The sequence below is a fragment of the Cornus florida genome, unplaced genomic scaffold, assembly GCF_030987335.1.
Source record: "Cornus florida cultivar Cherokee Brave unplaced genomic scaffold, ASM3098733v1 CherokeeBrave_3.0.0_Hap2_Chr09, whole genome shotgun sequence".
Lineage (NCBI taxonomy): Eukaryota > Viridiplantae > Streptophyta > Magnoliopsida > Cornales > Cornaceae > Cornus > Cornus florida.
This window is the reverse complement of record NW_026775579.1, coordinates 32,274,032-32,283,439: the sequence shown is the minus strand read 5'-3', so window position 1 is coordinate 32,283,439 and position 9,408 is coordinate 32,274,032.

Here is a 9,408-nt window from a genome sequence, read left to right as displayed (position 1 = left end):
GAAGTGGAGAAGTTTTCGCAGCTGTTACGGCTGATCATTACCGTTCGTGCTGTTGATTCTGGGACTTCGTGTTTGCCCTTCCGTTATCCGTCCCTTTCAGCTTATATACTGCGTTTTCGTGATTTGGGCATCTATATCTATGATTTTGTCCCTGAGTTTTGGCGAGATTCTGATTGCTAGCTGTTTCGACATCTCATTCCATCCGCCGAGGTTAGTCTTCTTTTTGTTCCATCTTTCTTATATTATGAGTCAAGAAAGTAGTGAACGAACTCATAGTGTTCACATGTCTGATCTGAGTCGGGAACTGTGGCGGCGAGTCTGAACGATTATGCTAAGGGTCCCATAGTCCTCCCTGCAGATGTTGTAGAAAGGAAGTCCTTTTCGATTTCTCAGTTTGAGAAAGAAGAACCTTGTTCCTTCTGACGTTACCTTTAAGGAGTACGACCATGATTTGAACTTTAGTATAGGTGAGGGTTTGGAGGAGGGCAAAATGCTTTTCTCGGCTTTGCATTTTCTTGCCTTTCGATTCCCCTTAAACCCTTTTTATCTTTGGGTTTTGTCGGTGTTGAATTTGGCTCCTCTTCAGGTTAACCCTAATTTCTTCCGTATTCTCTCCTGTCTTCTTGCTCTGAACAGGGTTCGAGGTTTAACCTTGAATCTTGCTGACCTTTTGTTTTGCTACTCGCTTGATAGGTTGAAGGGAGGTGAGGGTAGGTTTCACCTTCACTCTAAACCAGGTAGAACTTTTTTCTCTCATCTTAATACCTTTGACAAAGAGTGGAAGTACAAAATTGTTAAGTTCGGAGGGGCGTGGTGGTCTTTTTCCGTTTGGGATTTATTCATCCGATCGAGCTTTCATGTCCCATCTGTTCCCGCATTTGATGATTCGGGCGAGTTTTCTTGCTTTGTTTGCGTCGTAAAGCATTTTTGTTGTATATATGACTTCCTAGGTTACAAAACTGATTTTTTCTCTTCGAAATTTGTAGATAGTCATCTTGCCTACTTACAGGAAAGAGTTTGGAGCGACGTTCCTTCTACCAAGACCCTTCTCTTCTCTTTTATTCTTGAGGTGATCTCGAAAGATCCTCCAGTAATTGCTTTAAATCCTGAAGAGCCCATTGATCTTGACACTTTTGACTCTGAGGCTATCTTATCGCTTGCCTTTCTTACCCTCTCTCAATCAGTGATGGAACTTCCTCATCCAAAACCCCGTACAACGAAGAAGGAAATGGAGGCAGCCGCTAAGTTGTTACAAGAAAGGAAGAACCTTCTTGTCAGGCTTTCTCCCTCTTAAAAGCAAAAAGGGGCCTAGTCAGGAACTAAGCGTCCATTAGCGAAGGATGATTCTTCTTCGAAGCATCCCAAGTTAATGGCTAGGGCCTTCGGAGGAAAAAGTGCTTTGATTCCTAGCGTTGCTAATGTCGCTAGGGGTGATTTTGCGGGGTCAACCGAGAAGTGGTTCCCCGAAATGATGAAGTCTGATAGTCCACTATCACCATTGGTGACCCTGGAGCCGAAGACCCGGAGACGTTGATGGGTTTGGCTAGAGGGATGTGACCTTCCAGAGATGAAATTTTACAACAACAGATAAGTGTTGATGATTTGTTGTCCCTTACTCCCAAATCCATAATGAAGGTAACCTTTTCTCCTCCCTCTGCTCCTTTTTTTTTTTTAATTCCATGTTGTTTTTGCGCAGAGCTCTTTCTTAATGTTTGCTCTTATGAAGAAGCTCTCAGCTGACTCCCTTCATGCAAACCAGTCTACTACCCTTCAGAAGAGGGTAGGTGCTTCGGAGGCTTCTCTCGCCGAGGAGAAGAGGAAAAAAGCTCAGCAGCTTAAGTCAATTGAGTATTTCGGCAAAAGAGCTAGGGAGCTTGAGGACAAAGCTATTGAGCTTAACCTGCAGCTTGGGAAGGCAAACTCTCTTATTCAAACCTGTAAGGATGGGGGTTTGGAGATGTTTAACCTTTTTTCCCAGATTGCGAATCTCCGCTATGCCAAAGGCTTCAGGCTTGGTTTTGCCTAGGGGCAGCTTCCTTCTGAGGAGAGAGATTATGGTGATGCTGACGAGCATGATGCCGAATAGGGGCTCTTAGTTACAAGTGAGTATGCCGAGCCTTCGGCTGGCCCTAGAGAGACAGAGTTTGCTGCTCTACTAAAGGGTGAGGTGTCTGGCGAGGTTCCGCCTACTATCCATTACCCTTCAGGTTCTCATAGGTTACCTGCTTTGTCACTTGATACCCTTTCTTCTATTCCAGCCAGAGTAGAGTTGGTTGATGCATTTACGCAGAGGTTCAATGCAAAGGGTGGAATTGTGCCTGATGGTGATCCTGCGTAGCTTCCTTTTTTTTTTTTTTTTTTTTTTTTTTTTTTTGTTGGAGGTGTTGGGTATGCCCTGCCTCTTTTGTAAAAACCCTCACCTACTTGTAAGAACATGAAGGTTTTCTTTTGACAATCTTTGGGATTACTTTTGCTTACATTATTGCTTATGATTCGATGTATTTGTCTACTTTGCAATTAGTGTTCTGGCGTTAGGCATTTGGGGCCTTCGCCTATCTAGCAATTGGCTACTGGGACCGTTCGGCTTTTCTGGTCTTGAGCGACTTATCCGGTCAAGCCTGTTCGGGCGTTAGGCTCTTGGGGCCTTCGCCTATTTTGCGATCAGCTCTTGGGGACATTCGACTTTTTTGGACTTGAGTGGTTTATCCGGTCAAGCCCGTTCAGGCATTAGTCTCTTAGGGCCTTTGCCTATTTTGCGATCAACTTTTGAGGCCGTTCGGCTTTTTGGACTTGAGCGGTTTATCTAGTCAAGCCCGTTTGGGCGTTAGGCTCTTGGGGCCTTTGCCTATTTTGCGATCCGCTCTTGGGGCCGTTCGGCTTTTTTGGACTTGAGTGATTTATCTGATCAAGCCCATTCGGGCGTTAGGCTCTTGGGGCCTTCGCCTATTTTGCGATCGGCTCTTGGGGCCATTCGGTTTTTTTGGACTTGAGCGGTTTATCCGATCAAGCCTGTTCAGGCATTAGGCTCTTGGGGCCTTTGCCTATTTTGTGATCGGGTCTTGGGGCCGTTCGGCTTTTTTAGACTTGAGCGGTTTATCCAATCAAGCCCGTTCAGGTGTTAGGCTCTTGAGGCCTTCGCCTATTTTGCGATCGGCTCTTGCTGCCTTCGCCTTTTTTGGACTTGAGCGACTTATCCAGTTAAGCCTGTTCGGGCGTTAGGCTCTTGGGGCCTTCGCCTATTCGTAAGTCCGTCTTGAGTGTGTCATCGCAAGTTGACCCTTTTTTATTGGGCCTTCTTTGTATGGGCGTTCCCTTGCTGACGTTTAGAATTTAAACGATTTCTGTCTTATAGAAAACCCATTTTCTGTTTAAAGTGAGATAGGGATTTGAAAAGAAGTGACCTATCCCAAAAGAAAGCGGGGAAGACCCTACATTACGGACCCCCTCTAATAATGAGCTGAGACTATCCATGGGCCTCGTAATTTAGGGCCCTCACCCACTGATTGTATACCCGGCAGGTTATATTATAATAATAAGGGATTCTTGTCCTTTTTTGTTGATGTGGGACCGTATTTTCTAAAAAAGGGAAAAAATATGTGAGAAGTGCATGGAGACCTCTGATAATGGGGCACTTTAGTGTCGTAAGTGGTGTCCCATTGTCAATAGGTCCCACACACTGATAGGCACTTAAGTGTGGATCCTTATAAAAAAAGGGTTAGATTCCACTTTTTGAACGATGTGTGACACGTTTTTCGTAGGTGATAAGACCTTATTTGTGATAAGATGAAAGATAAAAAGTGTGAAGTGGAGACCTCTGATGGTGGGTCCCGTTATGGGTCACCTACCATCAGGGGGTCCACTCCACTATTTAGATCTCGTGTTATTTCACTTTAAAAAATAGTCAGAAGTTTTGTTTTTATTCGATGTGGGACACTTGAAAAAAGGCTGTCAGCAGCTTTATTTATTCGAAAAGTAGAGTACTGGAAAACACTGTACGATTTACTTTATTGAAAGTACCTTTTCAGGTTCATTGCATTCCTTGGCTTGGTCATTTTGGTGCCATCCAAGTGTCGGAGTCTGTAAGCTCCTTTCCAATCACATCTGATATTCGGTATGGCCCTTTCCAGTTAGGTTCGAATTTGCTGATGTACTTTTCTGATTTCAGGAACACCAGATCTCCCGGATTGAAGCTTCTCCTTCTGACCCTTTTGTTATAACTATTTGCTATCTTCTACTGGTAGGCTGCTAGCCGGATGGTTGCGGCTTCCCTTTTTTCTTCTAATAGATCCAGATTGTGTTCCAGAAGCTGATTATTTGACTTCTGGTTCCAAGCTAAGCTTCGGATGGTGGGTGCCACCACTTCGGTGGGGATTACGGCCTCGGTGCTGTAAGCTAGAGAGAAAGAGTTTCACCAGTGGGACGTCTCGGGGTGGTTCTGTATGCCCATAGGACATTTGGCAACTCTTCTAACCACTTCCCTTTTTTATCTTCAAGCTTCTCTTTGATGCAGGCAAAGATCGTCCTGTTGGTTATCTCCGCTTGCCCATTGCCTTGGGGGTGGTATGCAGCTGACACTTTCTAGTTGATACCGTACTTGTCGAAGAAACGTTAAGTGTATTGATTATCCAGATTCGGTCCGTTGTCTATAATGATGGATTTTGGGATTTCGAATCTGCATATCAGGTTGTTCCAAACGAATTTTTTCACTTGAACATTAGTCACACTTGCATATACCTCTACTTCTACCAATTTAGTGAAATAATCAGTGGCTAACAAGGCGTACCTTTTCTATGATGCCGCCATTGGTAGGGGTCCTACCACGTCCATTCCCATTGTGCAAACGGCCATGGGCTGCTCATGGTGTGTATTTCTTCCGGGGGTAGATGGACGAGGGGGGAATACCTTTGACATTTGTCGCATCTGCGAGAGTATTCTTCTGCTTCCTTTACCATGTAGGTCAGAAAAAACCTTGAGTGAAAGCTTTATAAGCCAATGACTACCCCCAGAATGATTCCCACACTCTCCTTCATGTATCTGTTTTAGAACTTCTCGGGACTCCGTTGGGGTCAAACACTTGAGGTAGGATCCGAAATGTGATCGTCTGAAGAGCTGTCCTCCTACCACAGAATATTTGGCAGCTTTCATCCTTAGCTGCCGAGCTGCTTCCTTAGAATTGGGGAGTTCTCCTCTCTCAAGGTAAGCCAATATTGGATCTATCTAGCTTGGTTCTCATGGGATGACCAACACCTGCACTCCCCTTGTGATGCTTGGTGTTTCTAGGACATCAATGGGGATGACTCTGGTGATTGACTCATCCGCTAGGGATGCTGCATTCGCCAAACGATCAGCTATCGGGTTTTCTTCCCTAGGGATCTGCTGAAATTTGATTGTATCAAAGTACTTTGTCATTTTTTCAACTTCTTCTCGGTATGCATTCATTCTGCCCTCTCTGGTGGTGTACTCTCCCCCGTCACCTGCCTTGTGATGAGCTGCGAATCGCTATAGGCTTTGAGGTGCTTTACTTGGAGTTCCTTGGCCAATCTGAGCCCTGCCAGCAGTGCCTCATATTCAGCTTCATTGTTTGTGACTGAAAACTCTAGTCAGACTGATTGTTGGATTCTGGTCCCCTCGGGGGTTCTTATCTCTACTCCTGCTCCGGCTCCATTTTGACTCGAAGAACCATCGACGTATAATTCCCAGCAAGGCTCTTCCGTGGTTTGCTGTTCTTCCCCTGGGTCAATGTCCAAGAGAAAATCTGTAATCACTTGCCCCTTTTTGGTAGTGCGCGATTCGTACCAGATGTCAAAGGAGCTTAATTCAATTGCCCATTTGGTGATCCGACCTAAGATGTCTGGTTTACTAAGAATTGCTTTGATAGGATGTATCATGGGAACTACTATCCGATGAGCCTCAAAATAGTGTCGGAGTTTCCTTTTAACTTGAATTAAAGCAAGGATGATTTTTTCTGCCATTGAGCACCGGCTTTCTGCGTCAGTCATGGCCTTGCTGGAATAAAAGATCGGGTGTTGCTTCTTTCCCACTTCTCTTATTAAGGCTAAGCTAGTTGCTGACTGAGATACTGTTAAGTAGAGGTACAACGGCTCTTCGGGTTCTGGAGCAGATGGAATTAGGGGACTTGTCATGTATTCCTTGAGTTTCACGAGAGCTTCTCTCTGCTTTACCCCCCAGATATCTCCTTTTCTAGCTCTGATTGTGTCGAAGAACGGTTTGCACTTGTCTGATAGTCTGGATATAAAATGGCTAAGAGCCGCTACTCTCCCAGTGAGGATTTGGACTTCCCTCACGGTTCGGGGCTCTCGACTCTGTATCAATTTTGCCAACTGAGTAGGACTTGCCTCTATTCCCCTTTTACTCACTAGGTGACTGAGGAACTGTCCCAATGACACTCCGAACGCACATTTTGCTGGGTTTAACATCATTCTATGTTTCATGAGAGTATCAAACACATCCTGCAGGTGTTGCCGATGGTCTTTCTTAACTTTGCTTTTCACCACCGTATCGTTTATGTAAGCTTCGATCGTTCGGCCGATCTGTTCTTTGAACATTTTGTTGATCAACCTTTGATAAGTTGCTCCTGCATTTTTTAACCCAAAGGGCATTACCTTGTAGTAATAGGTCCCCCGTTCAGTGGTGAAAGAAGTCTTTTCTTCATCCGAAGGGTTCATCGGGATTTGGTTGTAGCCCGAGTAAGCATCAAGGAAAGTCAGTTTTTCATATCCGGTCGTGGCGTCTACCATTTGATCGATCTTGGGGAGTAGGAAGCTATCTTTTGGGCACGCTCTATTCAAGTTGGTGAAGTCAATGCATACGCGCCATTTACCATTTTTTTTCTGGACAACCACCATGTTTAACAACCATTGAGGATACTGGACTTCTCTGACGAACCCTACTTCTAAAAGTCGAATGACTTCTTCGGCAATAATTTTATTCCTTTCGGGGGCAAACCTTCTTTGCTTTTGTTTCACCGGATGGTGGCTTGGGTCCACGTTCAGGTTGTGACAGGCCGTCCGTGGGTCAATTCCCGGCATGCCCCAGTGATTCTAAGCGAAGATGTCTGCATTTTTCCTTAGGATTTTTGCCAGTTCCTCCTTCTCCTGAACTAACTAGAGAGTCCCTATGTAGGTCAGCTTGCGCTCGTCCCCTGCGACTATCTGTATGGCTTCTAGGGGTTCTATAGTAAGATGCTCTTCTTCCGGTTTCTCTGTCTCTTTTGGAGGGGAAGAACTCGTTTATTGCTATTTCAGCAATTTCTTACTCTTTTCGGACGGATAAACTGTCGTGTGGTAGCACTCATTTGCTATTACCTGGTCCCCCCAGATATCATTGACCTCTTGACCATTCGGGCTTATGCATCTCATGACTTGGTGAAGGGTTAATGGGACTCCTTCCATACGGTGGATCCATCCTCGACCCATTAGCAAATTGTAGGTCGGATGAATATCCACAATCACGAAGTTCTCTTTCAGAGATCTTTTAGCAATAGTGACTGATAGCGTGATCACACCTGTGGGCTCTACTCTTCTTCTATCGAATCCTACCAAAGGACTTTTAGTAAGACGAATCTAGTCTGCAGCCAATTTTAACTAATCGAACGTCCACTTTGTCATGATATTAGCGCTACTACCGGGGTCAATCAGTACTCATCTGACTAGACAATTGGCCACTAGTAGACTAACTACTAATAGATCTTCGTGTGGGTGTTGCACCCTTTTGAGATCCCCTTTATGAAAAGAAACTTGTGCTGGATTGGGTTTGCAGTCGACGGTATTGATTTCCCCAATCCTTCGCAACTTATGGGCTTGTTTGAGCTGGATCTTGTAGGAATTTCCCGATTACTCGTCTTCTTCCGGACGGCCATGAATTGTGTTAATTACTCGGATAGGATAGCTCTCTACCGCGGCTTTTGCAATTGCCCTGGCTCGATCTTGCTGCCTTTGTTGCCCCGGGGTAATTAAGTATTCAGTTAACTCGCCCTTAGCTATTAACGCTTCCACCTATCTTCTCAAGCTCCTACAATAATTGGTCAGGTGGCCGAAATCACTGTGGAATGCACAGTGGTTGTTCTGGTCTCTTTGCTCCATTGGCTGTCTGATTGGTAGTGGGATCTGGAAGATGTTTCTTACCTTGGTCTCTTGGTACAGTCTGGCCAGTGTTACTTTGAGCGGCGTAACCCTTTCGGTTGTTCGGGATTTCTTTTAGGGGGCTTGTCCCTCAATAGTCGGGGGTTCCCGATGGGCCCTCGGGGTGCTCGATCGCTCTTTTAGTTGATTCTCTACTGTGACCAGTATCGCTCTCTATTACCAAGTTACTTCATTTTCTTCAAGTCTGATGTAGTTTTGTGCCCGTGAATTCAGCTCTGACATGTTAGTTGGGGTCTTCTTCACCAGAGAAGAATGGAAACGTGAGCCTTGCACCATGGCTATCTTGAACGCTTATATGGCTGTGTCTTGATTGCATTCTGGTATGCCCGAAGACTCCATGTTGAATCGAGTGAGGAAAGTTTGCAAGCCTTCTCCTTTCATCTGCCGAATCATAAAAAGACTGGTAATGGTTTTGTTCTATTTTTTATTTCCATAATACTGGGCGAAGAACACGACGCATAGTGATTCAAAGTTTGGGATCGACTTGCACGGGCGATTCTTAAACCACTCTAGGGCCACCCCCGTCAGGCTAGATGGAAATATTTTGCACATGAATAGATCATTGTGAGCCTCTAGTGTCATTTCCAGAGTATGATGGTTGAGGTGCTGGAGGGGATCTCCAGTCCCATTAAATTTGATGAACTTGGGCATTGTGAATTTCTTGGGTCTTGCAACCCGTTCTATCTCATCTGTGAAAGGGGTTTTTACTATTGATGCAGTAAATTCTCTCGCCATGTCTTCGGACATTTGGGCCTTCAGCCCTTTGATTCATTCGTCCATTTCTTTCCGGAGCCTGGTGATAAAGTCATTCCCCGAAGACGGCTGATTAGCTGCTGGGGTCCACATTTCTTTTGTACCTGAATCCGCGTCATCTGATGGATGGGCTTTGGTGATTCGAGGCCCCCCAATATTGGAGTTCCCCAAGGTGCGCGACTGACTTGCGGCATCGTGGATGTCCTCCAGCGTTCCATTGAGCTGTTGGCGTGGAGCCTTTTGTTGGTGGGGTGGTTTATCATTGCATGGCTCCATGGGGGGATCTTCGTTCTAACGTTCGGGCCGAGGGTCGTTCGGCTGTTCATTCCGCCGAGCGTTGCCTTGGAGTCTTTTGTTTTCTCTACGTAGAGTACTGATTTGTGCCACGCTGGTTTCTTGAGCCTACCTTAGCATATTGATTTGTTCAGCGCTGGCTTCATTCGCTTGTCGCAGGATGTCCAGTTGCACTTGTATCTCTTCGCGTATCTTCTAT